Source organism: Arachis ipaensis, chromosome B1 (assembly GCF_059453495.1).
Source record: "Arachis ipaensis isolate K30076 ecotype BB chromosome B1, ASM5945349v1, whole genome shotgun sequence".
Classification (NCBI taxonomy): Eukaryota; Viridiplantae; Streptophyta; class Magnoliopsida; order Fabales; family Fabaceae; genus Arachis; species Arachis ipaensis.
The window spans coordinates 25,428,171-25,455,144 of record NC_142436.1 but is presented as its reverse complement, the minus strand read 5'-3'; the positions used below and the strand labels follow the sequence as shown (position 1 = coordinate 25,455,144).

The 26,974-nt window shown below is 36.7% G+C and overlaps 1 long non-coding RNA gene across 1 annotated transcript; it reads left to right on the top strand.

The window, feature by feature from the left end:
* The first annotated feature begins 743 nt into the window (after positions 1–743).
* On the top strand, positions 744–3,598 carry LOC148576003 (uncharacterized). Its single transcript, XR_015899749.1, has 4 exons — positions 744–892; positions 992–1,045; positions 1,134–1,271; positions 3,413–3,598. It is a non-coding gene; the product is annotated as an uncharacterized LOC148576003 (long non-coding RNA).
* The last annotated feature ends 23,376 nt before the right edge of the window (positions 3,599–26,974 follow it).

Below are 26,974 nucleotides of genomic sequence, written 5' to 3'. Positions count from 1 at the left end.
CTACAAAAGGAGAGGCAATGGAGGAAGTTGGATTGGACCATCAACTTGTTGATGCTGTTACATTTCTTGAGCCATTCTTCTCTAAGTTATGAATTCCCTTTAATCTCTGATGTTCAAAGAAATGACATTCATGAGAGTTCACCCACAGTTTCTTGTTTTTGTTTGTTCAATATTTGGTCTGTATTATGTAGTTAAAGTCAAAGTCTACGAAGCTTTCAAGACTTGTAAATATTTTGTGATGTACCTTTGGAAATGTTTCTCAAGGTCCAATTTAGATTTTATAACAATTAAACTCTTATAGTTTATATAAATCTAATGGTTATGTTACTTGATGAAAAGAGAAAGCAAGAAGAGAGGATATAGATGGGAGAGAAGTATGTGATACATTTATTTGACTATGAAATTGAGCACAAGAAATACTCTAATGTATGAGGCTTGAAAGAGTTTGCAGTTATAGGATAACAAGTTGAGGCAGCGCTGTGTAAACCCCGCTAAAATCGGTATATAATTAGTCAATAAATCGAATTTTCAATAGAAAAATTAAATATGCAAAACTAATATCAAAATAGGATAGAGCTCGGCAAAACGAGAATTTTGATATCACTTTCGAAAAATTTGGCCCAAAATTGAGCCGAATGGGCCGAGCCGGTTGAACCGGACCCAAACCAGGCCCGCGGGCCCAACCAGCCCAGTATATAAATGAGCTAAAGCTCATTTTCTGCCTTAGAACACAACAGAAGCAGCGTAAATGCATGGAGAAGAAGAGAATGAATTCCAAAACCTAGCTTGATCTTCTTTCTTTGATAACTTTTGATCCGGAGCTCCGATTGACGAGCCGTTTGCGGTCACGCGTCGGGCTCGTTGAGTTCTTCAATTCTATTCAAATAAAACAGTAAGTAAATCGCTTTTTCCTAGCTCCATTTCTGCTGGTATATGAGTTTCGGGTTTAAGGTTTGAGAAACTCAATTCCTTGATGATTTTCATATTTTAGGGGTCCACTAGACTTGATTTCTTGTGGGTATTGCCCAAGGATCAGTGGGTAAAGGTAAGAGATCTTAAACCCTAATGAAATTTCTGAATTTAGGAATTTGGGTATTAAGTTGTTATGTTTGGATGTGTTAATTGTGGTTTAGGTAGTGTGTATGTGAATGTTGATGCTTGTTGGAGGCTTGTTGGTGATCAAGCTTGGTTTGGGGCTATTTGATTGAGCTTGGAGGGGCTGTAATTTTGAGTTGTGAGGCTGCCTTGGGTGAATTAAGTGATCGGCCAAGGTATGGTTTAAGTTTCGCACGTTTAATATTTACGGTGTTGTGAAAACTTAGGTTAGAGGAACCATAGAATAAGTTGGATTGTTTGTTGTATTTAATGATTAGCCTTGTAATGTTGTTAGAATAGATTTGTTAGTGAATTTATATATTAGAATTATGAGGTGTGAAAGTTATTAATGTTGTGCTCTTATATTTATTTATGATGGATTAGAATTGGTGTTTGTTAATAAGGATATAGAGTTGTGTTGTGGTGGTATTGTATATGCTGTAACTAATTATGTAATGATCGGAATTGCATGAGACCAAGTTTGGGCTAAACTTGGGAATATAAGGAACTAAACTGGAAAATTTGGGACCTTTTTGTTAAATATACAATTTATGGCAAATTTTTAAAGTTAGGTTGTTAAATCTGTCCAGCAGCAGAAAAGATCAAATAGAGCAGTAACTTGTTTGTCTTGCTGCGACTTTTACGAGTTGAGTTTTGGAGCGAAACCAATTTTGTTATAAAATTTGATTAACTTGCTTTATTTCTCTAAAATTTCAGAATTTTAAGAGTTGAGGATTGGGAGCTGTGAATTTTTGAATGTTGGTGGTCAAAACTGAAAAGAAACAGATTTCAGCAAGCTATGCATCAACTTCCAATGCTTGTAACTCTTAAAATTAAATAGAAAGTGGGTTGCAACCAAGACACACTTGTTTCTGGATGAGCTAGGGGTTCTCAAATCAAAATTTAGCTTAATTGAAGTTTTGTAATAAAAGTTATTCCAATTGAAAAGTACTAAGCTTGTTGGTTTTTAAAACAGATTTTGTCTCATTTTTACTTAACTTCCAGGTAATGTAACTTTTTCATTAAAAATGGTATTGACTCAGAATTAATTGAGAAAGAAACTTGGATGAGTAAAGTTTAACTACATTAATTTTCAAAGTCATTGGATTTAACTTGGATTTTATATTGAATTTTGAATATCACATGCTGCTGCTGTTTTTCTGGTTTTATGCACTGCAGAGCAGTCACGGTTTTTCCTTTATTCCTGAGGCTAGAAAAATCAGAAAATTATGATATTTAGTTTGTTAGAAAGCTTATTTTAATATGAACGCCTGGACATAAAGTTTGTACAATTCCGAGTTCATTTGCTATATTAGAAACAGAAAAGAAAATAGAGTGTCGAGGATGTCTTAGTGATAGTCATGAGTTCGAGAAGTTAAAGTTCAATCCTCGTGTGATGTGATTGATTTAATGTTAGAGTTGGGTTGATTTTAAGATTATTCGATATTAAGAAGGATGAGAAGAGTTTGATAAGAAGTTTGGTCAGGATCCGGAAAGGGTAATCAAGATGAATTATAAGGGAATGACGATGAAAAATGTGAAAGGGAGATTGTTAATAAAAGGAGTTAATATGCCATGACTTGATGAATGATTAAATAATGATTATGACTATGAAATGGCTTATGAATAATGCTATCTGAGATACGAGTTCCCTGGGTAAGAGCCGTGGCTCGCCATCACGTGTTCCAGGTTGAATCTCGATACTCTGTTGACCCTACGTCGTAAGGGTGACCGGGCACGTATAAATTCCCGGGTATGGATAGCCCCCATTGAGTGATTTTATGAAATATGAATGTGAACTCTATGCATAGACTCTTGGGGATGCGCAACGGGGGACAGTCTAAGGTTTTCGGACTTGTCGGGTTGGCAGGATAACCGACAGATGGGCCCCATCAGCCATAGGACAGGCATGCATCATATGCATTTGTTTGTATTGATTGTTATGCATTTTATGGGTATGCCTAATTGATATATATTACCCGCTATTTGTTATACTTGCTATTTGTACTATTTGATCATTACTTGTGCGTGAACTTGTTTGGTTGTTTGTTTCTGTTGCATTCTGAATGATGAAAGGATGGAGGAAACGAAGAAAAATGGTTTGGTGTTAGGTTAAGCTTGAACTTGAGTAAGTTAGACAGATTTAGAATACCTACCCCTGTTTATGACTTCTGTTTAGTACTTAAGTTGGATAATTGAATAACGGAGTTCTAGGATTGCCTATGGCATTTTCAGGACCGTATTTCTTATGCGCGTGGCACTTTTACCATGCTGAGAACCTCCGGTTCTCATTCCATATTATATTGTTATTTTTCAGATGCAGGTCGAGAGGCTCCTCGCTAGACGTCTGGATCTTGGGAAGCGAAGTAGTCCTTGGGTGTATTTTGGTTTTTGGTTGTATATATGTATATATTTGTTTAGCTTACTCTCCAAGTAACTTGTGTATGCTGCTCCTCTTAGAGGTTGAGGGAGAGATAGGAGTTTATTTTGGTATTTTGGTATATTTTGGGGATACCTATGTGTGTTCATATGTATATATATATATATATATATATATATATATATATATATATATATATATATATATATATATATATATATATATATATCCTCTGGCTAGCCTTAGCTTCGCAGGCTAAGTCAGGGGCTAGTTATGCTGTTTCCTTGGCTTTCCTTTATTCTTTTGCTTAACTTTATCATGTTCCTATTAGGTTTCTTAGCACGCAAGTAATCATTTCCTGAGCGTTGCGCTTTTTGGTTTTGCGATTTTTATTTTACCCATTTTTCAAGGCTCCTAGTTAAGTATCTTTTCTCTATTATTATATATATATATTACTATTTTTAGAGGTCGTAATACCTTACTATCTCAGTCTTATGACTTAAGCATAAGATTAAGTATAGTAGGGTGTTACACGCTGCACCAATATAACTAGTCACTGGTGTAATGTGTACTCTCAAAATTTAACTTATGTTGAATGCTGTAGTTTTAATATTATTGACCTAATGTTGCTTACTATGCTCTTATGCATAAAACATTTTATAGGAAGCAATGTTTAATTTAACACACCTTGCAACTTTGAAATTCTTGTAGAAACTATTCATTAATGCAAACTGCTTATCAGATGAATTGATGTTGAATGCTGTAGTTTTAATATTATTGACCTAATGTTGCTTACTATGCTCTTATGCATAAAACATTTTATAGGAAGCAATGTTTAATTTAACACACCTTGCAACTTTGAAATTCTTGTAGAAACTATTCATTAATGCAAACTGCTTATCAGATGAATTGATTAGTGACGAAGGAAAAATGCCGGTCTAGAAAAATTCCAAAGGATTTTTAACTCAAGTGTCGCAAGTATAGCCTAAATCGACAAATGATCCCCAATCAAAATTTAGAAGAGTGTCAGAACAATCAAATCAATTACCGGGAGTAGAAAAATTGGGAATTTTGAAAAATTGGGAATTTTGAATTGCTTGCGGAGAAAGCAAAGTGACTAGAATTCTAAAAGCAATGAATAATTAACAATTAAATTGAAACAACTAGAAATATCACTCAAGTAAATAACTATCTAACAAGCATGCAATAAGATGATAGCAATAAAAAGTGCATATAACTAAGAAATATGAAATTAAGCTAAGAGAGCTAAAGAATTAAAGTCAACAAAAAGGGATAACAATTAATCAATATAAAGAGCCTTAGCTAGGGGTGGGAATTAGAATTTCTATCCTCATTATTATCCTCAATTATGATGGTAATTGTCTATTACTCTCAGTTAGTTATCCTCTAATAATTGAAGGAAAGTCAGGCGAGGACAATTGATTCTAGTCCACAAGTCCTAATCAAATCCTAGTGAAAGATTAGCTTTAGTGGAATTCAAAACAACTAGCAACTTTCAATTACCAATCAATATTTGATTTTGACAAAGAGTCACCAATTACTCAACCCCAAAGCCAAGAATAAGAAACTACTTCATAATTATAAGTTGTATTTTCATAAACACTTGGTGAGCACTAATAAAGGACATCAAAAAATTGAGAAAATTAAACACCATTAAGTCTACCCACTACTAATTGGCAATAATCACAACTCAATTAACACATATAAATCATGAAAACTTCAATGCATTAATGAAAATTCAAAATTAACAAGATCCATAAACTAATAAAATAAGAGAGAATAGTCAACAAAGTTTCTAAGTGAAATTAAGCTAGAGAAACTATAATTAAAGCGACAAAATAGAAATCTAACAAGATCTAAATGAGTAATTGAGACAAAATGTAATTAAAGTGCACCAAAAATCTAGAGAGAAGGAAGAGTTTCTCTCTCTAGAAACCTATGAACAAAAACTAGCTAAAAATTAAGTCAATGTGTGTATGCTTGTGTTCTTCCATTCACCCTTCAAATTTTGGCCTTCCTCCATTCAGAATTAGCTTGATTTGGGCCCAAGAGAGGTCCAGAAATTGCTGGCACATGCAATTCTAATAAAATCATGCGCTTCATGTCACGCGTACGCGTAAGCCAAGCGTACGCGCGAGTACTAGATCCTCAAAACTTCAATTCTTCAAGTTCCTTCCACTTTTGCATGCCTCCATTCCTTCCTCTAAGTCATTCCTGTCCTATAGATCCTGAAATCACTTAGCAAACGCATCACAAGATCGAATGGTAATAGGAGAGAATTAAAAATTAGCATCTTTAGGGCCTAAGAAGAATGTTTTCAAATATAAAGCATAATTAGGAAGAAATGATAAAAGCATGCAATTTATATGAATAAGTGTGAAAGAGTTGACAAAAATTCACTCAATTCAATCCAAAATAAACTATAAAATAGTTGTTTATCAATCTCTCCACACTTAAACATTAGCATGTCCTCATGCTAAACATTAGAAAACCAAAAGAATAAAGGAAATGGTAAGACTTATGAAATGCAATCTATCTATATGAATGCAACTAATGAAAAATGCTTCTACCCACTTGGTTACAAATAAATCAATCTCCAAGAATATACGTGAGCACATAGGGCCAAAATAGTATAGTTATCAACAACAACTTCCACTAGCTTATTTTCAAAGCAAAATGTAAACAAACTTGTAAGATGAAAGCTCATGAAAGTCAGGAATATAGAATTGAGCAATCGAACCCTCACCAGAAGTATTTGCACTATGATCTCTCTAGTGTTTCAGGGTTGATTCTCTCAATTCTCTTCTAATCTTACTTTCTAAAGCTTGTTCTTCTTCTACCAATCAACAAGTATTCAATGCATGCATACAAATATCAAGAGATCTTTCCAAGGGTTATAACGGGGCTAGGGTCAAAGTAAGATCGTAATTGGTTAAGTGGACTAAAATTTAAATCTTTGATTAACCTAAACTTCCCACCTAACCTAACACAACCTATTTAACTATTATGCAAAGCCTAACTACCCATTATTCACCTCTTTTCCATACATTCATGCATCCTTTCCATTTATGTTACATATGCATTGTTTTTATTACTTTACTTTGGGGTATTTTGTCCCCTTTTTATTAATTTCTTTTCTTTTCTCTTTTTTTTTTTTTACATGAATAGAAGGTTAATGCATATAGTTTCTCTTTTGATGCATGTATGTGTACCCAATTTTCCAAAGTTTTCAACAGGAAATGTAAAATACCCAATGCTCTTAACCAATGTTCCCAAATCCAATTTTCCCACACTTAAATCATGTACACTCTCACTAGCTTAAATTAATCAAAGATCCAAATTAAGGACATTTATTGTTTTTCAGTTAAAGTTAGTGATGTGCTAAAGTAAATAACAAAAGGGGTTAAATAGGATCAAAATGGGTTAATAAGGGTTGATGAAAGGGTAAGGCCATTTGGGTATGTGAGCTTTAATGAAATAAAGGCCTCAATTATATAAATACATTTATACACTAAATAATAGATATATAAAATGAAACAAGTCAAAGATCACAATCTTAGAGAGACTAATACACACCACAATAATATAGTAGTTGAAAAGATGCAACCAATCAATTAGGCTCAAAATCTCACTAGGTTTATGTGTTCAAGTTCTAAACTATGTTTCAAAATTGATTTCTTCAAGCAAGTTCAATGAAAAATTTTCATTCAAATTAGTGGAATGCCCTAAAATAACTTTTTTGGAAAAAACTCTTTACTTCAATCAAGTGATCCTAAAAATTGGTGGTTGGATGGAACGCAAGAAAAACACAATTTATATACATCCAATTACACAATGAAAATAAAAAAAAAAAGTGAACAAAATATCCTAGAAGAGGGACTAAGAATCAAATCAAATTTCTAGAGATATTTACAAACAACTATCATGTAAAAAGTATTAAAAATGAGTTCTAAACACCTAAATGCTAACAAATAACTACAAAGCATAAAATATCATAACAAACAAAAGAAATTAGAGTCTGGGTGTTAGAGATAAGAGTTGTTACACACAGAAGTCAGTTACCGACCTCCCCACACTTAAACATTAGCACGGTCCTCCGTGCCATGAGGGATGAGCAAGAGGGGCTCAAAATCTCCATTTCTAATAGCCTCAGGATGGTGTGACAGGGGCGCCTCCATATCCACTTCTTGATCGCTTTTTCTGCCATGATCTGAAGTGAATTCTGGAGTGTCAGGCTCTTCTAAAGGAGGGTTTCCATAGTTGATGAGCTTCTTCCATTATTCATAGCATCTCTTGTTGCGACACTCACTTTGCTCGAGCATCCGACCATGCCGATTTATCTTCTTGGTGAGCTTAATCAACAATTGATGCATAGGTTTAGATGGTGATGATGGAATTGATGGTCCCATGCCATCTGAAGGTGGGGCCTTGTCCTTGGGTGCAACCTGAGGCTTGATCCATTTTTCATGCAGGACAAATTCTTTTTCCTTAGGCACTATCGCTATCTCATCATCAGCCTCATGTGGGACTCCAACCGTATATGCTAGTCGTGTGACTAAGGCGGGCCGGAAACGGGATATTTGTCAACTGTTTGAACTCGGCCCATGGCTTGTCAAATGAGTCTTGGAAGATTAAGAGGCTTCTCTTTCAAAATACACTAAACAAGGACGGTCATATCCGCAGTGATGGTAGAGTCATGAGTTCTTGGCATTACATAGTGAGACATGATTTGTTGCCACACCCTAGCCTCCATGGTTAACGCATTCATCGAGATGCATTTGAAATTATACTTGCATGACCCATAAATACAACGGTATTCGGATTGTGCAATGACTTTAATCACGGCATCCCACTCAAAAGCGAATATCTTGCGGAGAAACTCTACTTCTTGATAAGCATCCTTCCCTTTTGGAATTGGTGAAAGTCTAAGCGTTTGCTGAATAGCGACTTCAGATACCGGGACATTTTCCTGGTACACATAAACCAATTCAAGGGACGGTGTGTGATAATTGGGATAAAATTCATCCCCCAAAGATAGGTTGTCCTCGCTCACATCTCAATTTAAGAATTTCCAACCATGCCTCTTGATGCGGTCCACTACAAATTTAGCTAGGTGATCCGGCAAAAGGAGTTTGCGTTCACAATGGGGGCTTCTCTCAAGCAACCTTGAATACATCCGCTCACCATAGCGGTTAGCAAATCTCACGGGATTGTCTGGGGGAACTTGTTTCTCCTCCTCATCTATGCACTCAGCCGTCTTTGGCCGTTTAGGAGGTGGTGGCTTGACGGGTGATTTGCAAGCCAACTATTTTCTAGGTGCTTTCTTGGTCACTGCCCTAGTAGGTGTATTCTTTGAGGCTTTTTCCTTTCCTTTCTTGGTGGCCATCTTGAAAAGAAGGAAAAAGAAGAAACATTAAGTCTAGATACAAGTGAGAAATAATTCCATACAAGGGTAAAAGTTCTCAACTACATGGTAGCTACAAAATGTAAGTGCAAAAGTAATATAAGCATTGAGGCACATCAACTAGCACTTGATGCAAGAGCGAGAGTAGAACATAAGTAAATAGCATAAAAAGAGCAATCGCAAGCATCAATGATGAACAACAATGAACACATGCAAGATTAGTTATAACATGAGAAAAGTCCGGTCTCAATCTAACTCCAAGACAATGAAGCACAAAAAGTGAAAAATATTAAGTTAAAGATGACTAAAGCACTAATCTTGCATTATTGAACAAAGATAGCAAGCCATAATCAAGAAAAAATTTGGTGATTAAAGAGAAAATAATTCCACATCAATGCACAAAGAACACAAGTGTCATAAAAGATTAAGCATTAATTTGAAAAAAGTGACCAAAATGAAGCAAGTCACATTGGTTCCTTTTTACAAACACTTGGTGTGCATGAGATGAACATCAAACAAATTGACAAAACCAAGTGTATAGTGTAACCAAAGTGAAATGCTAAATACCATACCATCACTAAACAATATAAAACAAGTTAAGAATCACCAAAATAATCCATTAAAATCCACAAAAATGGAGTAGGAAAATCCAACACCAATGCATGAAAAAAACAAGCATAGGAAAAATAAGAATAAGCTACAAAAATAAAGCTAACATGCAAACTAATAACAACTAAGGTATCCAAATATAACAACCAAAACAAAGTTAGAAAGTAAAAGAAAGTGAGGAAATGAAACCTTGAAAAAGAAGGAAGAAGAAGATGAGGATAAGTAAAAGTGAGGGTAGTAGGAGAAGAATGAGAGGAAGAGAGAGAAGGGTGGCCACCGGAAGAGGGCGAGAAGAAGTGGGGGTTGGAAGAAGGAAGAAAAAAAATGAAGAGGGAGAAGAGATGGAGAACAGGGCAGCGTGCCCTGTAATTCAAGTCACAGAGGTCGCGTGTACGCGTGGTGAAAGCGTACGCGCGACAGGGAAGACATGCGGGGGCACATCGCTCGCTCAAATAGGGGTTCGCTCGGGGTTGGGATGTTGCGCGTACGCTTGAGGCTCACGTACGCATGACTTGCAACTGTGCCCAATGCACAGAATTCGCACGGCACTAGCACGATGGACAAAACCCTCTTCCTAGGTGTTGCGCGTATGCATGAGGCTCGCGTACGCGTGACTTGCAACTATGCCCAACGTATAGTATCCGCACGGCACCGGTACAACAGCCCAAACACTCTGTTTGGTAAAAGTGTATGCGCGACCTCTCTCTTTCTCTTTTTTATATAAAAGAACATCTATAATAGCCATCTCAACATCTAAGCAAGAAAAATAGCACAAAACACCTAGAATTCAATAGCACTAACCAAAATTGCCAAACTAAGCAAACTAACAACAATAAAAACCTAAGGAGGACTCTCCAGACTTGGGTGCCATAAATGATGATAGAGAAAAAAATAGTGGCACGGCCACAACAAACCTAGAAATTTGCTCATCCATGAGGAAAGAAAAGAACAGAAAATAAAGAAGACAGTGAGTGGACGGAGGCTAAAAGGAAAGAAAGAAAAGGATTAAAGAAAGTATTTTTGTGGAAAAATAAAAGGAAGGGATATTTAGTGGATAAAAGGAAAATAATGGGGATAGTAAAATAAAAGAGATGAGGGGTTGGAAATATAGAAAAGGGGATGGAAAGTTGTTGTGGTGAAAGTGTGTGGTAAAGAGGTGTATTTATAGGAAGGGGAGGAGGTGGGAAGGTAGAAAAAATAAAGGAAGGGTTAATGGGGCAGGGGGTAACGGTTAGGAGGGGAAGGGGATTTGGGGAAGTGGGTTGAAATGTGATTGGTGGGTTTGGATGGTGGTGGGGTCCACAAGAGATTTATTTCAAAATTTGAAACTCCTTTTCAAAGGACCTGTCCAAGTGCTGTTGGCGCTAAATGCCAGCTTCGGCGTTTAGTGCCACAAGCGCGGTAATTTTTTTTTGAGGGACGAGATGATCATGCATACGCACACAGGTCTATGCATACGCGTGCCTTAAGATCTTCCACCCATGCTAAACGCCGGTCCTAGCGTTTAGTGCCACTGAGACAGTGGGATCTGTCTCGATTTTCATGTCTTCTGGGGCTAAACGCCCAGCTTAGCGTTTAACGCCACCCAAACAGAATGCTCCCCTCGAAATTTGTGCCACCTGGCGCCAAACGCCAAGTTTTGCGCCGAGGCACCCGAATCTATTTTCCTCTAGGGTATTCTGTTTTCCCTTCTGGTTCCTCTTGTTCCTGTTTTAAATATTTTGCATGACCAAAACATATGTAAAATAAAGGAAAACTGCAATTAACTATATTAATTAAATTTAAACTAGAATAAAAGGATACGGACTATTGGGTTGCCTCCCAACAAGTGCTTCTTTAATGTCATTAGTTTGATGTTTAGATCTGCTAAGTCAGCAGATAAACGGACCTCTGGCGATTAATCTCGCCTCCAAGATAGTCCTTCATCCGCTGGCCATTGATTGTGAATCTCCTATCTGTGTTTTCTTCCTGAAGTTCCACATGACCATACGGTGACACTCTGGTGATCATAAAAGGTCCTAACCATCAAGATTTTAGCTTTCCAAGAAAGAGCTTGAGGCTTGAGTTAAACAATAAGACCTGCTGGCCTGGCTCAAAAGCTCTAGTGGCTATCTTTTTGTCATGCCATATCTTGGTCTTTTCCTTGTAGATCTTGCATTCTCATAAGCATAATTTCTAAACTCATCAAGCTCATTCAGTTGAAGCAACCTCTTCTGATCGGCAGCCTTGGCATCAAAGTTCAGGAACTTTGTTGCCTAATATGCTCTGTGCTCCAACTCTACTGGCAAGTGACAGGCCTTACCATAGACCAACTAATAGGGGGACATACCAATAGGAGTCTTGAATGTCATCCGGTATGCCCATAGAGCATCATCAAGCTTCCTAGCCCAGTCTTTCTTTGAGGTACTCACAATCTTATCCAGAATCCTTTTGAGTTTTCTATTGGAGACCTCAACCTGTGTACTTGTCTGTGGGTGATAAGGGATTGCCACCTTATGACGGACTCCATATCTTTGTAGAAGTGAGTCCAGTTGTTTATTATAGACGGGGCTTCCTCCATCACTAATAAGTGTCCTTGGGACACTAAACCTGTTGAAAATATATATTTGAAGAAAGCTCAACACCACTTTGGCATCATTATGGGTAAGGCCACTGCTTTCACCCACTTGAACACATAATCAACCACCACCAAGATGTAAGTGTTTGAGTATGAGGGTGGAAAAGACCCATGAAATTAATACCCCATACATCCAACAACTCAATCTCTAGAATCCCCTGCTGTGGCATCGCATGGTTGACAGGGAGATTCCCAGCTCTCTGACACCTGTCATAGTTTTTCACAATGCTCTTGAGTCTCTGAAGAGAGTCGGCATATAAAACCCGCTCTGAAGGACCTTTGTAGCCGTGCTTTCACCACTAAAGTGACTTCCGTACTCAGAACCGTGAAAATACCAGAGAATTTGCTGTGTTTCCTCATCTGAGACACAATGCCGGATAATTTCATCTGAGCATCTCTTAAAAAGGTATAGTATTTCCAACAAGTAGTACTTATCATCGGTTAAAATCTTTTTAACTTGTTGTTTAGTGTACTCTTTGGGGATGAACCTCATCGCCTTGTAGTTTGCAATGTTTGCAAACCACGGATCCCTTTGAATCATGAAGAGTTGCTCATCCGGAAAGGTTTCAGTCACAGCAGTGGGAGGTTGCGTCCCTTCTTCAGGATCAGTCCTGTAAAGGTGGTCATCCACTTGATTCTCTAATCCCTCCTTGTCTCTAATCTCAATGTCAAACTCCTGAAGAAGTAGCACCCACCTGATCAATCTTGGTTTAGATTCCTGCTTGGTTAGAAGGTACTTAAGAGCAGCATGGTTAGTATAAAAAATAACCTTGGAACCAATTAAATAGGACCTAAACTTATCAAATGCATAAACTACAGCCAGTAATTCTTTCTCTGTAGTAATGTAATTCTTTTGCGCGTCATTTAACACACGACTAGCATAGTAAATGACTTGCATAAGCTTGTCTTACCTCTGTCCCAAGACAGCTTCTATAGCATAATCACTGGCATCACACATCAATTCAAATGGTAAATCCCAGTTGAGAGGAGCTATGATGGGAGCAGAGACAAGCCTTGCTTTCAGAGTTTCAAAGGCATGCGAACAATCATCATCAAAGATAAAAGGAATGTTAGCAACTAAAAGGTTGTTCAAAGATTTTGCAATCTTAGAAAAATCATTTATAAACCTCCTATAAAATTCTGCATGTCCTAAAAAACTCCTTATTGCCTTAACATTAGTAGATGGTAGTAATTTTTCAATTACCTCCACTTTAGCTTTGTCAACCTCTATTCCTTTGCTTGAAATCCGGTAACCAAGAATAATACCTTCAGTTACCATAAAGTAGCATTTTTTCCAATTTAAAATAAGGTTTGTTTCTTGACACTATTTCAAGACTAAGGATAGATGCTTAAGGAAAGAATTAACAGAATTACCAAAACCAGAAAAGTCATCCATAAATACCTCAATGAACTTTTCAACTATATCTGAGAAAATAAAGAGCATGCATCTCTAAAAAGTTACTGGAGCATTACAGAGTCCAAACGGCATCTTTCTGTAAGCAAATACTCCAAAGGAATATGTGAACAATGTCTTCTCCTGATCTTTAGGGTCTACAGCAATTTGATTGTAGCCAAAGTATTCGTCTAGAAAATAGTAATAAGCATGGCCGGCTAACCTCTCAAGAATTTGATCAACGAAAGGCAAGAGAAAGTGATCCTTTTTTGTAGCATTGTTGAGCCTCCTGTAGTCAATACACATACTCCACCCTGTGACTGTTCTTGTAGCAATAAGCTCATTATTTTTATTCTTAATCACTATCATTCCACCTTTCTTGGGAACCACTTGCACAGGCCTCACCCATGGGCTGTCAGAAATAGGGTAAATGACCCCGGCTTCCCAAAGCTTCATTACTTCTTTTTGGACCACCTCTTTCATAGTTGGATTTAGCCACTTTTGTGGTTGCACAATTAGTTTAGTATCATCTTCAAGCAAGATCTTATGCATGCACTTAGCCGGACTAATTCCTTTTAAATCACCGATGGTCCACCCAAGAGCCGTTTTATGACTTTTGAGCACCTCAATTAGCGCCTCCTCCTCCTCATGCCTCAAAAAGGAACTAATAATCACAGGATATGAATTATTCTTGCCTAAGAATGCATACCTCAAAGAGGGAGGCAAGGGCTTCGGCTCAAGCTTCAGAGGCCCTTCCTCCATACTAGGTGTGTGGGATATCTCCTTCTAAGGTGGTGAATCATCAATCTCAAGTAAACCAAGAGGAATCCAGATCACCATCAAGCTCATCCACTTCAAAAACTTCTTGGATCAATGGCTCAATAATATCTACTCTCATACATCCCTTAGAATCACTGGGATGCTGTAATGCCTCAAGCACATTAAGGACAACCTTGTCCTCAGTGTCCCTCAAAGTCAATTTACCCTTTTGCACATCAATAAGGGATTATCCTGTAGATAAAAAGGGTCTTCCTAAAATAATAGAGGCATTATTATCCTCTTCCATATCCAATATAACAAAGTCAGCAGGAAAAATAAAAGGTCCAACCTTTACAAGTAGATTCTCAAAGGCTCCAAGAGGAAATTTAATTGAATGGTCAGCAAGTTGAAGAGAAATACGAATGGGTTTTACCTCATCAATTTTGAGTTTTCGCATCAAGGAAAGAGGCATGAGATTGATGCTGGCTCCTATGTCACATAAAGCTCTATGAATAGTGATGTCTCCAATGGTGCAAGGAATCGAAAAGCTTTCCAGATCGGGCATTTTCTTAGGGAGATCATGTTGAATAATTGCACTACATTCCTTTGTTAGCACCACGGTCTCACTTTCCTTCCAATTCCTCTTGTTGGTCAACAACTCCTTCATAAATTTGGCATAAAAAGGCATTTTCTCAAGGGCACCTGCAAAAGGTATGTTGATCTGAAGCTTCTTGAAGACTGATGACATGTCATCATGTCATATTTTTTTATTCTTTTTCATACAAGAAATTGATGATTCGTGTTTAAATATTGCATTCTTTTGTGCTTAAATGGTATATTTCTTTGATCTTTTGATTTTATGAACTCTGTAGAAAATAAGAAGAAAAAGAAGCAAAAAAAAAAAAAAAAGCACGAAATAAGCTAAAAAGAAGAAAAGAGAAATTTTGGGCACATTTTGAAATTGAGGCACACTTTGAAACTTTAGGCTATGCTTTTAAAAGCGTGGCCCATGACTATGGAGCCTTGGCATTAGCATCATGAATTATCATGCATGCATGCATTTAATTATTAATGACCGAACCAATAAAAGAATGCATGCATGAAACATTTAATTACTAATGCTAACTGAAAATGAATGCATGCATGAAAATTATTAAAGCCAATGAATTAAATGAATGAATGCTTTAACGTTAATGCATAGCATTATTAATTAAAGCCATACATTTATTTTGCAATTGGCTTTATTAATTAAAAGCCAATGAAATGTATGCATGAAGCATTGAATTATTAATGCCAATAAAATGAATGAATGAACGCTAACATTAGGTAAATGGCATTAATAATTAAATAGAATGAAAGCATGCAATTGGTATCAGCAAAGTAAATGAATTGTATGTAACGTTTACATAAATGAACGGAGCGCTCATCAAAGGAAGGGCGCACCATGAGGAGCCACCAATGAGCATTCAATCATTCAAGGAAGGCTATGTAGCGCTCAAAATTGCAACTGAGCGCCCAAGAGGAGTGCTGACCAAGGGAAGCTAAACGCGCACCAAAACAAGGAGAGGTAGCACTACGTTCACTATTTTACCTTTTACGGGCTTCCAAGCCAAGGATCAAAGGGGGAACCAAGGCAGCATGTGAGCGCTACGTTCACAATTTTAACTGAGCGATGTGGGCAATGAGAATTGGCACGTGAAGGGCACACCAAAGGGAATGAACGCTACGTTCATTAACCCAACTGAATGCTCCCCTGGGAGCTAGCCAACACCCTGACCCACCTTATCCAAATTCATCCAAGGCCAAATCCGGATCCACTCTTCCTCAAATCAAAAGCAAGCAAAGCCCAATATCATCACTCAAAGGCACAAGAGATAGTTAGAATAGGAATTTCATTTAATTGTAATTTGTTTTCAATTTCAATTTCATTTTTTATTTTGTAAAAGCCTATATAAAGGCATCTGTTCCATTTTAAAAAAGGGAGGCTGGCTCTAATAGAGAGCAGTAGGAGTAGGAGTAGAATAGAAAGCTCTTGTAAACACTTTTATTTCTCTGCACTGAATTCAATTTCGCTTATGCACTTTCAATCTCTACAATTCTCTTCTGCAATTTCTTTTTCTGCACTTTTACAATTTTCTTGAGCTGAGTTTTCTTTTTGTACAATTTAAATTCTCTGCCTCCTTGCTAATTTCCTTTCTGAAATTTTACATGCGTTTGCTGTGAGCTTGATTTACATTTCTAAGCAATTTAAATTTTCCTGCACCTCAATTCCCTTTTCTGTTGATGCAATTTACTTTTCTTTGTCATTTAAGATTCTGTCACTTGTTCCAAGCTTAGATTTACTGCCTCTTTAATTTTCAGCGCCCAATCCCCTTTACATTTACTGCAATTTATATTTATTGTCATTTAAGCTTCTGTTCAATTTACATTCTGCCATTTATAATTTTCAGTCAATTTACTTTCTGTTGCTTCAATTTCACTTTATTTCACCAATGATAGCTTGAATAGACTAATCACTCACTAAAGTTGCTTGATCCATCATCCCTGTGGGATCGATCTCACTCTAAGTGAGTTTTACTACTTGATGCGACCTGGTACACTTGCTGGTGAGTTTTGGTGTGGAATCTGATTTTCATGCATCAAGTTTTTGGCGCCGTTATCGGAGATTGATTTAGATCAACAATGATTAAGTGAGTGAGAAGTCTAGATTAAGCATTTTCTTTGTTTTTGTTTTCTATTTTAAATTGACATCAAGGTGTTTGAGTTATTGCCTCACCAAGAAATTCTTCTTTGAGATATGAATTTCAATTTTCATTGGTATTGTGTTTTACAAAATTCAAATGGAGTTCAACTCATCTTATGATCAAACAAATTTTATGGGATATTACCCACCATCCCCAATCTCTAATGGTGGCTGGGAATATCACCAAGAAAATACAAATTCTGAGCACTCCAATCCATGGAGATTTGCTTCAGAGACACAAGATAAGCAAGATAATCATATGGGATATTTCCCTCCACCACAAAATGATGCAAGTCATTATTCTAATGGTGACTGGGAGTATCACCAAAAAATGATAAATGATCAAGAAAATCACATGAGATATTGTCCGGAACCACAAAATGATTTATGTCATTATCCTCATGGTAGCTGGGCATATCAACAAGAGTATGAACAATCAAGTGAAATGAACTATTTTCCAGAGCCACAAAGTGACTCATATTGCTATGATACTGACATAAATTGTGGCTGGGAAGGGAATTTCAATGTTTCATCTTCTGTTCATCAAGGAACATCATCATTTGATTGTGCTGTCAATGCATACATGGAAAATTGTTCCCCAATGCCATAAGATGATTCATACTATGATGAATTCAACAATTCTTCAAGTTGTGCTTGGAAGAACAGAAATCAGAAAGCATTTGACAATTCATACTCCACTTATCAAGAGCTATCATCACTTGAGCAAACCTTCAATTCATTCATGGAAAACTGTCAAACCTCACCTCCCAGTTTTTCATCTGAAAGTTCTTCATCACCTAACTATCCTTTGACACAAAATCTCTTCCAAGATTCACAGTCCATACAAACTTCCATGAACCAAAGCCTCTAAAGGCTTGAAACCATGCTTGAAAGATATGAAAGAGAAGCTCAGAGATCCTGGAATGACCAAGAGAACTCCCTCAAAAATATGGAAGTGCTGGTAAACCAAATGTTAAGTATGAAGGAGGAAGTGGAAGAGCAAGAAGAAGAGGCCCCTGTGTCAAGCAAATTTTTAGTGAAGAATGAGGTGGTTGAAACTGAAACTACACTTGAGATGACAAGAGAACATGAAAACTCACAACCCTCACAAACTTCCCTGGACCAAAATGTCTCAACACTTGAATCCATGATTGAAAGATATGAAGAGGAGATGAATAAATCTTGGGAAGAATAACAAACCTCCTCCATGAAAGTGCTATTAAGTCAAATGTTGAGTGTAAAGGAGGAAGTGAAGGAACAAGGAAGTGAGGAAGACAATCAAGGAAGCTCATACTCAAGTGAAGCAGAGAGGTACATAGAGGAAGAGCTGATGGAACCAACAATTCAAAAAGCTCTTGATGAAGAAATCACTCCAATAATCACACAGCAACCAAGTCTTGAATCCAAAGAAATGAAGGCAACTAATAAGAGCACCAATCCTACCCCTGATCCAGCAAGCAAGCTCAATCAAGCCATTAACAAAAGAAAGCTTGTTGAGGAGAGACCAAGACAGGGGACACTAGCTGGTTCATCTCCCCCCTTGAGGTCATTCCTCTTAACAATCTGGAAGAAGAGGAAGAAAGTGAAGAACATGTCAACCGTAGGTAACATTTCTTTACTTTGTTTACTTTCTATGTCTGCTTTGTTTAAATTTCAATAAATTAGCATATGATTACATTCTAAGTTTGGTGTTGTCCTGCAACAATTTGTTTTCAATATCTATGGACGATTGCATCAAAAATAAAAGTGTCACACTAAGATTCTAAGTTTGGTGTGCCACCTGATTTTCTATGCAAAAAAATTCAGCAACACCACTTGTCTGCATAATCATAATGCCTTTGCAGTATCATTTTTATTTTGGTTTGACACTTTTTCATTCTACTTGCTTTAGGCCCAGTTTGGGTAACTAACTTAATTAAGCTCCTTTTGATAAAATAACTTAAACAATAAATGACTCTGTTAAAAGTAACTTATAAATAAGTTATTTTGTGTTTGGATTTTTAACTCTAAAAGTGCTTATTTTAAAGAAATGTAATGAAAAGTAGAAGTATTATGAGAGAAGTCATTTTTTTAACTTCTCTATAAGCTCCAAAATAGCTTCTTAGAAAGTTGCAATTTGGTTTTGAAAATTGCACCCGACATTAATACTACTACTTTTCATAAGTCAAAAGTTAAAAAAAGCTACTTCTAGAGTTTCCCAAACGGGCCCTTAGTCCTTTCTCTGTTTTTAAATGCTTTCATTTAATTTGCTGCTTAACTATTTTTATTAATACCTCACCAAGAAACCCTTATTCATGACAGATGCTTCACTTGGTGATTGTATTTAACAAATAACAGTTTCATTTGCTTAGTTTTAATTCAAATAAATTGACATATGATTGCATCCTAAGTTTGGTGTTGCTATGCAACAAAATTTGCTTCCAATCTTTACTGGATACCTGCATCAATTCCAAGTGAGAGTGTCACACTAAGTTTGGTGTGCCACTTATATTCTTTATGCAATGTATCATGCACACCCTCTAAGTTTGCAGTCACAATGTCTCTGTCTCTTGTGCCTTGATTGTTATCCTTAATTCTGCTTGCTTAAAACACATGTACTACTAACATTTCATTGTGTAAGACATTCATGATCCATCTTAGCCCCATAGCCATTGTTCTAATTGTTGCTTGAGGATGAGCAAGCACTCTGAGTTTGGCAAGCAAAGAGGAAGAATAGGAGGAAAATGACAACAAGAGAAAAGATGAATTACAAGGTTGTAAAGTTTCTTTTTCTCTCATTTGTTTCTAGCACTTTAAATTGCATGATTGTCTTTATCTTCTTTGTTTACATGTGTGGTATGAATAAGCATAGCCTGAATTTTGATTTGCAACATGTTGCTGTGACATTAGGACTACCAACTTGAGTTTTGTAAATTCAAAAGCAATAAAGCATCATGATCATAAACAAACAAGGAATTAAAGAAGAACTTAGCATGTGCATACAAGTATTGGAAGGCTAGTATGATTAATTGTTGCTCAATTGCATTAGATTTTATTTAATTGAAGTTTTCATCTAGGACATTTTGTGAAATCTTTTGAAATCATGAAAACCTTGAAGGAAGCAAATGCAATTAAGGCAAGAAAAGCAAAAGGGAAAGAATGAGAAAGCTGAAGGCTCTGAGTACCAATGACAATTCAATTGTTAAGTACTTGTGGTGTTTATGTATCAAGCAAAAAGCTTGAAAACAAAACACTTAGAGTCAAGGCTAGGCTCAAGTGCAAATGCACTCCCTCAAAGCTCAAGGCTCTGAGCATCAATGATTAGAGAATAAAGAAAAGAAACAAATGAAGAAGTCCTCTAATTAAATGCTTATGGTGCTTATGTATCAAGTGGTAATACTTGAAAACGAAGCATTTAGAAGTCATAGCTTTGTTATCAACTCATGGGGCAAAGCACCCAAAAGGAGAAGCTAATAAAAAAATGAAAAGCTTGTTTCAAGGAAGAAACATAAGGAAAAGATTTCATAAAATGAGCTAGATAGAAGCATCAATCATTTACATTTCTTTTGTGATTGTAGCATGCATAAAAAACTAGCTAACCATGAACATTGAGTTACTATTCTTCTTACCTTGGATTGTCAATCTTTTTTGCATGATTCTTTTCTTGCTTGGGGACAAGCAAAGTTTAAGTTTGGTGTTGTGACATCATGTCATGTTTTTCTATGCTTTTTCATACAAAAAATTGATGATTAGTGCTTAAATATTGTATTCTTTTGTGCTTAAATGGTATATTTCTTTGATCTTTTGATTTTATAAACTCTGTAGAAAATAAGAAGAAAAAGAAGCAAAAAATACAAAATAAGCTAAAAAAAAAGGAATTTTGGGCACATTTTAGAATTAAGGCACACTTTGGAACCTTAGGCCACGCTTTTAAAAGCGTGGCCCATGACTATGGAGCCTTGGCATTAGCATCATGAATTATCATGCATGCATGCATTTAATTATTAATGACCGAACCAATAAAAGAATGCATGCATGAAACATTTAATTACTAATGCTAATTGAAAATGAATGCATGCATGAAAATTATTAAAGCCAATGAATTAAATGAATGAATGCTTTAACATTAATGCATAGCATTATTAATTAAAGCCATACATTTATTTTGCAATTGGCTTTATTAATTAAAAGCCAATGAAATGTATGCATGAAGCATTGAATTATTAATGCCAATGAAATGAATGAATGAACGCTAACATTAGGTAAATGGCATTAATAATTAAATAGAATGAAAGCATGAAATTGGCATCAGGAAAGTAAATGAATTGTATGTAACGTTCATATAAATGAACGGAGCGCTCATCAAAAGAAGGGCGCACCATGAGGAGCCACCAATGAGTGTTCAATCATTCAAGGAAGGCTATGTAGCGCTCAAAATTGCAACGGAGCGCCCAAGAGGAGTGCTGACCAAGGGAAGCTGAACGCGCACCAAAACAAGGAAAGGTAGCGCTATGTTCACTATTTTACCTTTTACAGGCTTCCAAGCCAAGGATTAAAGGGGGAACCAAGGCAGCATGTGAGCGCTACGTTCACAATTTTAACTGAGCGATGTGGGCAATGAGAATTGGCACGTGAAGGGCGCACCAAAGGGAATGAATGCTACGTTCATTAATCCAACTAAACGCTCCCCTGGGAGCTAGCCAACACCCTGACCCACTTGATCCAAATTCATCCAAGGCCAAATCCGGATCCACTCTTCTTCAAATCAAAAGCAAGCAAAGTCCAATATCATCACTCAAAGGCACAAAAGATAGTTAGAATAGGAATTTCATTTAATTGTAATTTGTTTTCAATTTCAATTTCATTTTTTATTTTGTAAAAGCCTATATAAAGGCATCTGTTCCATTTTAAAAAAGGGAGGCTGGCTCTAATAGAGAGCAGTAGGAGTAGGAGTATAATAGAAAGCTCTTATAAACACTTTTATTTCTCTGCACTGAATTCAATTTTGCTTATGCACTTTCAATCTCTACAATTCTCTTCTGCAATTTCTTTTTCTGCACTTTTACAATTTTCTTGAGCTGAGTTTTCTTTCTGTGCAATTTAAATTCTCTGCCTCCTTGCTAATTTCCTTTCTGAAATTTTACATGCGTTTGCTGTGAGCTTGATTTACATTTCTAAGCAATTTAAATTTTCCTGCACCTCAATTCCCTTTTCTGTTGATGCAATTTACTTTCCTTTGTCATTTAAGATTCTGTCACTTGTTCCAAGCTTAGATTTACTGCCTCTTTAATTTCCACTGCCCAATCCCCTTTACATTTACTGCAATTTACATTTCTTGTCATTTAAGCTTCTGTTCAATTTACATTCTGCCATTTACAATTTTCAGTCAATTTACTTTCTGTTGCTTCAATTTCACTTCAATTCACCAATGATAGCTTGACTAGACTAATCACTCACTAAATTTTCTTGATCCATCAATCCCTGTGAGATCGACCTCACTCTAAGTGAGTTTTACTACTTGATGCGACCCGGTACACTTGCCGGTGAGTTTTACTCTAGAGACATTTTGGCAGTCTTAGAGACTCTATCATAAAATATCTGCAGCTGAATCCAGTTTGAGAATATATCAAGAGGACACTTCCTGAGCATCAACTTGTACCTCTCCCAGACTTCATAGAGGGACTCATCTTCTCTCTGCCTGAAAATCTGAACATCCTTCCTCAGCTTTGTCAGCCTCTGAGGTGGAAAGAATTTGGTCAGAAACTTGTGACCACCTTATCCCAAGTATCCAAGCTCTCCTTGGACTGAGTGTCAAGCCACTATTTAGTCTTCATAATGTCATAGATCGGCAGGAAATTAGATATGAATATGTTTGAGTCTTCCTGTGGGAGTCTGTGAAACTGGTAATTCTGCTACACCAGAGAAATCAACTAAGGCTTCAACTCAAAGTTATTAGCAGTAATTGGGGGTACAACAATACTATTCCCATAGAAATTCTGACTATGAGCAGTGTACGAGCCAAGTGTTCTCTTAGGTTGTGCATGCATATTAGGAGTATTAACAACATTGGCGTTAATAGCATTATTGTTGTTGTTGAGCCCCATAGTGGACTCTTTAGCTTCTTTCTCAAAATTATCCCTGAGATTCTCACCAGCTTTGTAAGCTCTAGCTTGTTGCAAATGTCGCCTCAAGGTCCTTTCAATCTTAGGATCAAAGTCTAGAAGAGGTAACCTGGGTAAAAGAAATAAAATAAAATAACAGAATAAATTAAACAGAAAATTCAAACAACTAATAATAAAAAAAGGTATAAAATTCAAACAAAAAAATAACTAGGAGAAATAAAACAACTAAGGGGACACCAAACTTAATTTCAGAAATTAAGAGAAAAATATTTTCAATAAAAGAAAGCCAAAGTTTTGAAAATTTAAAGGAGAAAAAATTATATGAAATTAAAGCAAAAATGCCTAATTTAAGAAATCAAACAACCAGAAGTTGTCAATCATAGTCAATCCCCGGTAACGGTGCCAAAAACTTGGTGTGGAATTCGAATGTCCACAAACTAACCGGCAAGTGCACCGGGTCGTACCAAGTAATACCTCAAGTGAGTGAGGATCGATCCCACGAGGATTGAAGGACCAAGCAACAATAGTTGAGTGATTCACTTAGTCAGACAAGCAGAAAAGAGTGTTTTGAGGTTCCAATTACTTTAAACACTAAATCAGAAATTCAGAAGGCAAATAGTAAATTTGGTGCGAAAGATATATGAGAGAACAGTTAAGGTTTCAGAGTTGTTTACTTTCCGGATTTCTAGTTCTTACTAACTATTTTGAATCATGCAAGATTCAATTCATGGCAAACTGTAATTGACTAAAACCTAATTCTTTAGTAATTTAGTCTCCTCTAACGTAGTAAATAGCCAATTCCTTAGTCACTTAATTTTGATTAGAGGTTCAGGTCCAAATTTAGTTTATTAGCCACAAAAACCGTAATTACTCAAATATAAGAGGATTATATGTCACGTATCCCCTTAAGTCCAAGCAATTAGTGTTTAGGAGGAATTACTTTCAAGCTTTTATCCAAGTAAATAACTTTTCCAAGATTTAACAAGAACGCAAGTAAAAAAAGGTTATCTTCCAATATACCCTAATCCCTAAGATGAAGAATGAAAGCAAATCCTTGAAATTGAAATCAGTACATTAATTAAAATAGAGTGGCAATAGTATTAATCCATAGAATAAACAGAGCTCCTAACCTTAACAAGGAGATTTAGTTGCTCATGACTCAAAGAAAAGTTAGGGTTCCAAGGTGTGTGAAAAGTAGAATGAGGTAGAGAGAGAATAACTAATGTCTAAAACTCTAAAATAAAATGAAATACAATAATAATGTCTAAACTCTAAAAGATTATGTTTGTAAATAAAACTAACTAAGAGAGAATAAAATAAAATAAATTATTAACCAAATCTTCATCCAACGGAGCCTTCATTAATGTTCAATTTTACGCTATTGGTTTTGGCATTTAGCACCCCTGGGGCAGAGAGGCTTTTGTCATCCTGGCACTAAACACCAGGCTCGGCGTTTAGCGCCGACAACTTCTGATTTTGGACATGAATTAGGACGTCTCCTGCACTAAAGCGTTTAGCGCTAACTCAGCAGAGAGCTTGCACGCGGTACGAGGCATCTGGCGCCAAACACACAGTAGTGGTGTTTTGCGCCAGCTTGGCAGCAACGAATTTTCTCCTTTTCCTTCTGCACGAGCTCTGCCAAACTTGTCCGGATTTTTTCTGAAATAAATAAAACCGCAATGCGCCTCAAAGTAGCTTCCAAATAGGCTTCAAACACTAAGAACTCAACAAAACTTAATAAATTCATATAAAAAAATAAATAGAAAATAAAGAGAGGATGTTCATGCATCAACGAGTATCCGGAGATACAGGAGCAGATTCAGAGGAAGGGTTGGGAGATTCTGTGCAACCCCGTGACTGCTGATGCGTGAGCATCTTTTCCTTATTTTCCTATTTTTTTAGATATGAATTTATTGACTTTTATTTAGATTTTAGTGTTTGAAAGTGGATGCTGCCAACCCTGACTTCCTCGCACTCCAATGAGCATAACTTGAGCTATAGAGGTCCAGTTAATGCAGTTCTAAAGGCGTTAGAAATCCAACTTCCAGAGCTTTCCAACAATATATAATAGTCTATACTTTTCTTCTGGTATCACAGCACTAAACGCCACGACTTGGCGTTTAGCACCAGGTACCTTGTAACTAGCACCCAAGCCACTGCCTCGTAAGGCGCTAAACGCCGAGCCTAGCATTTAGCTCCAGGAAGACAGCAACGAGTGAAAGATTTCTGCCTCGAAGGGCGCTAAACACAGATTCTGGCATTTAGTGCCAGTAGCGCGGATCCAAGTTTAAGGAAAGGGATTCATTAGCTAGATTTGGGTCATATTTATTTTATTTTGTTTTGTTTTAGTTATTTTTATTCCCAAACACAATCTTTTGGGCTTTAGTAATTGTTATTCTATTTTATTTTCAAATCAAATTAGGTTAATTATAAAAGAGAAAATATTTAGCCCTTCAGGGGATCTTCTCTCTTCCGCACTTTCATATTTTCTGAATCCTAGTTTTCTCTCGAAGTCATGAGCCACTAAACCTCCTTGGTTGAGGTTAGGAGCTCTGTTTATTTCTATTGATTAAGACTATTATGGTTCTATTTTAATTAATGTATTGATTCAGTTTCAAGGATTACTTTCATTTTTCATCTTATGAATCTGGGTAGATCAGAAGAATAACCCTTATTCTATATGCGTTCTTGTGATTCTTGGAAGAGTTATCTCACTTGAAAACTAGCTTGAAAGTAAATTCCTCCTAAATTGCTAATTACTTGGACTTAACAGGATACGTCATTTAATCCTCTTATATCTGGGTAATTAGAGTTTTTGTGGCCAATAAACTAGAATTGAACCTAACCCTCTAATTGAAATTAAGTGACCAAGACATTGACGGTTAACTAGGTTAGAGAAAATTAAATCACTAAGGAATTACAGTTTAGTTACTTACAGTTTACCATGAAATGAATCTTGCATGATTAAAATAGTTGGTAAGAAAACTTAACCCGGACGAATAAATAACTCCGAAACCTTAACTGTTTTCTTACATATATTTCACACAAATCTCACTGTTTGCGTTCTCTACATTTTGAATTACTGTTTAATGCTTTTGAACCCTTAAACATCACTTTCTGCTTGCCTGACTAAGTGATTCATTCAACTATTGTTGCTCACTCCATCAATCCTCGTGGGATAGACCCTCACTCACCTAAGGTATTACTTGGTACGACCCGGTGTACTTGCTGGTTGGACTTTGATTTCCACACCAATTGCAGTAGGCCGTTTGATTGTCCAACAGTTCTACGCTAATGCTTGGGTCACTTACAAGCATGTCAAAGGTGTGAACCCCGACTCGAAGAACTGGCACACCATGGTCCAAGGGAGGATCCTGGAGTTTGGTCCAGAGAGAATGAGGGAGGTGTTTCAGTTGCCTCCGACTAGAGAAGACCCTCACTCTTAGACTAAAATACTTGTTGACATATGCCTCTCCGAAGAACAGTGGAGGCATGATGCTAAGGGACAATCATACCAGCTGGGGAGGCACGATCTGAGGCCAGTTGCTAGGGGATGGTTGGAGTTCATTCAGTGCTCCATCATTCTTATGAGTAACCAGTTCGAGGTTACCATTGACCGAGCAGTGATGATTCACTACATCATGCTCGGTAATGAGGTGGAGGTGCATCACGTGATTCCTCAGGAGTTGTACAGCATTGCCATGAAGGCATCTACTTCTACCAGGCTAGCATTTCCCCACATCATTTTTTGCCTATGTGATGCTGCTCGAGTATGCATTGATCGTAACAACCCCATTGACATTGAGAGGCCATTCACTAGGAGGGGTATGGAGTATGCTAAGGAGTATCCCC